The sequence below is a fragment of the Hipposideros armiger genome, unplaced genomic scaffold (assembly GCF_001890085.2).
Source record: "Hipposideros armiger isolate ML-2016 unplaced genomic scaffold, ASM189008v1 scaffold_796, whole genome shotgun sequence".
Classification (NCBI taxonomy): domain Eukaryota; kingdom Metazoa; phylum Chordata; class Mammalia; order Chiroptera; family Hipposideridae; genus Hipposideros; species Hipposideros armiger.
This window is the reverse complement of record NW_017732146.1, coordinates 118,368-122,079: the sequence shown is the minus strand read 5'-3', so window position 1 is coordinate 122,079 and position 3,712 is coordinate 118,368. Positions and strand designations below refer to the sequence as shown.

General features: G+C 35.2%; 1 long non-coding RNA gene across 1 annotated transcript in view; it reads right to left on the bottom strand.

The window, feature by feature from the left end:
* LOC109374145 (uncharacterized) overlaps positions 1-3,712 on the bottom strand; it is a 75,341-nt gene that overhangs the window by 36,410 nt on the left and 35,219 nt on the right. The window lies entirely within an intron of this gene.

Below are 3,712 nucleotides of genomic sequence, written 5' to 3'. Positions count from 1 at the left end.
TTTTTTTTATTTAAACATTCACCATATTGTTTGATCACACCTTGCATTCCAGTATTCCAGATAACTCTGAAACAATCTAGGAGTGAAATTTAAAAAACAAACAAACAAAAAGAACATTAAATTACTAAAAGAAAACAGACAATATCCTTTATAACACTGGAACTTGGAAGCCCCTTCTAACTGTGACTGAAAATCGATACATAATTTCAATTATATAAAAATCACTATTTTTTTCAGGGCAAACTATATTCACAAGACAAATGACAAAGTGGGACAAATATTTCTAACTTATTTCACAAACAGCTAATCTCCCAAGCGTATAAGGAGTGCCTAGATGGCTGTAAGAAAATAGCCAGTAATCAGTAGAAAAATGGACAAAGGATATTCACAAACTGTTTACAGAAAAACAAACACAGCCTTAAACATAACAAGTTGCTTAGCCATAGTAGAGTATGAAAAATGCAAATTAAAACTACACTGAGTTATCAGGTTTCATGCAGCAGATTGGCAAAAATCTGAAATCTATGGTAAACATGTGAAGTGACAAAAACTCATTTATTGCCAGCGAAGAGTATAAATTTGTATATCCCCTATGGGGAGCAATTTATTGGACAATATCTACCAAAATTAGAATTATATTTACCCTTTGATCCAATAATCCAATTCTAGGAATCTGTTCTATGCATACATTTCATATTTATACCATTATATATGTTAAAAAATATTTATTGTGACATTTCTGTTAGAGAAAAGATTTTTTTAAATGTCATTCAGTAAAGGACTGGTTAAATAAACTATAGCATATTTTTGGAATATTATGCAGCTACCAAAAATGAAGGATAGAAAAAAACAATGAGGAAGCTCCGTGGATTCTGATATGGGAAAATCTTCAGGGATCTATTCAGGGGGAAATTAGTACATATTTTTGTTTTTGCTATATCTGCATAAAGAATTACTAAAAGTATAAAGAAACTATAAAGAGTGACTACTTATATTCCTCAAAAAATTAAACAAAGCATTACCATAGGATCTAGTAATTCTACTTCTGGGTATGTACCCAAAACAACTAAAAGGAGGAACTCAAAAAAATAAATGTGGTATACAAGTATACATACAATAGAACATTATTCGGTCTTAAAAAGAAGTGACATTCTGACACATGCTACAACATGAATGAACCTTGAAAATATGCTAAGTGAAATAAGCCTAGAATAGGCAAAAATTCATTGAGACATAAAGTAGCATAGGGGCTGAGACAGAAAATTGCTAGGGGCTGAGGGAGATGGGGAGAATGTGGAATTATTGTTTAATGAACAGAGAGTTTCAATTTGAGATGATGAAACAGCTCTGGAGATGGATGGTGGTGATGGTTGCAAAACAGTGTGAATGTACTTAATACCACAGAGCTGCATACTTAAAATGGTTAAAATGGTAAATTTTATGTTATGAATATTTATCACAATAAAAAAAAGACTACTTATAGAGTCAGGGTGGTAGAGTAGAAGTGACACTACTCAAAGTAAATCTTTTGAACTATATAAATATGAGTATATTACCTAATTTCCTAATAAGATCAACAAATAAATTCTTATGAAAGACCTGGATTTTCCTCTTGGATCACTCCCATAATTTGATTTTTTTTCTATATGCAAATATTATAATACTTTTTTTTCCTTTTTTCCCCCAATATTTTAAAAGCACCTTTATCAGTAGTGGATTGATTAAACATGAACACACCAAGATACTAAGCAGCAGTGGTTAAGAATAAGGTAGCTCTCTATTTCCCACATTTCAATTTACACACACAGGTTCTGGGCTCCAGGGAAGTGCTCTCAGTTCCCATCTTTGTGGAGATGGTTCTTTAAATGCCTTGCACCTGCCCTGCAGTCTCAGTCATCTATCTGGGGGAAAGGTGAGAAGGAGAGAGCTGACTGACTGCTTCTTTTTATGTGTGCCTCATGCTCAAGATCACTTGTCAAAGCAGCCCTGCCTTGGGCATGATGGGGTCCTTCTTCAGCCATTAACAAATCAACCTGTTTTCCTTTGTGTGGTTACCTCCCATGGCAGGGAAGCTGAGGGCTTCCATGTTTCACCTCTATGCCTAACTGCCTCTATCTGCAGCTACCGAGCTTTTCCATTGAAGTGAGTCATCTCCCTGCTGCGGCACCCAATTCACCCATCAACAGCTCCACTGGCCAGAAAGTATTTTCTATGTAGCAGATATTTGCCTATTTTTCACCTTTTTGTGGAATCAGAATACATAAATATAATTCCTCTTCTGTATGATATTACTTCAGTTATTTAAAAATAACTAATAAACTCCTGCCAGCAAGGTGTCTCTTCTCTGAGCACTGAGGCTTCTTCATGGAACTGTACCTTTTTAAAGGCTAGAATTCCAGTAACTCCTGAATCCCTCAAACTCTTTCTCAGCATTCACTGGGTCTGCAACCCATTTCCATGGATATACCTTTGATTCCATTCCTACTTCTTCACTTACCTCTCACAAATCTCATTTTCCTCCTTTAGAGATCAAATAGAAATGTCAGCCCAAATAAAACACATCTATGTGAAAGCTGGTGTAGTAGGCAGTCTTTACAATGGTTCCTGATGGCCCTCGTGCTCTGTGTAATTTCCTCCCCTTAAATGTGGGCTGGACTTAGTGACTTGCTTCTAATGAGTAGAATACAGCAGGAGTGATAGGATGCACTTTCGCGATTAGATTATAAAAGGCTATGACTTCCATCTTGCTGGCTTTCTGTTTCAGGCTCTGATGAATCCAGTTCCCATGTGATCTTTCCTAATGGAGAGGTTCACAGGCCAAGGACTGAGGGCACCTCCAGCCAACACCTCCAGGGTTTTCTTCTTTTTTAAGGCTGAATAGTATTCATTGTATGTATATACTACATTTCATTTATCCATTTATTTATCAATGGACATTCAAGTCATTTTCACTTCTTGGCTATTGTGACAAATGCTACAATGAAAATGGATGTGTAAATATTTCTTCAAGACCCTGTCTTCAATTCTTTTAAGTATGTAGCCAAAAGTGAGATTGCTAGGCCATATGGTAATTCTATGCTTAATTTTTTGAGGAACTGGTATATTATTTTCCACAGTGGTCCCAGAATAGTGCACAATGGTTCTGATATCCCTACATCCTCTCCAACACATCTTGTTTTCTTTGTTTGTTTGTTTGTTTGTTTGTTTTTGAATATCTAATTGGTTTTATTAAGCGATTCATGAATTGGGCAGCTTCCTATCAAGCAACTAGAAGGGAGCTCATGATTTTTTTTGATATAGGCTTCCTGCGTGTGAGGTGTTATCATTGTGGTTTTGATATGCATTTCTCTAATGATTGATAATGTTGAACATCTTTTTATATTCTTGTTGGCCATTTTTAATATCTTCATCAGAAAATGTCTATTCAAGTTCTTTTCGCAATTTTTAATCAGGTTATTTTGTTGTTGTTGAGTTGTAGGAGTTCTTTATATATTCTGGGTGTTAACTCCTTATCAGACATTTGAAGATTTACAAATATTTTCTCCTATTTCATAGAATGCCTTTCCACTCTGTTGATATATGGAAGATTTCTTGGATATGACAATAAAAGCACAGGCAACAAAAGCAAAAATAGACAAATGGGACTACAGATGACTTTTTTCTTAATGTCTGTCCAGTCAACTTGTGTATACCATTTATTAGTCTCTCTCTC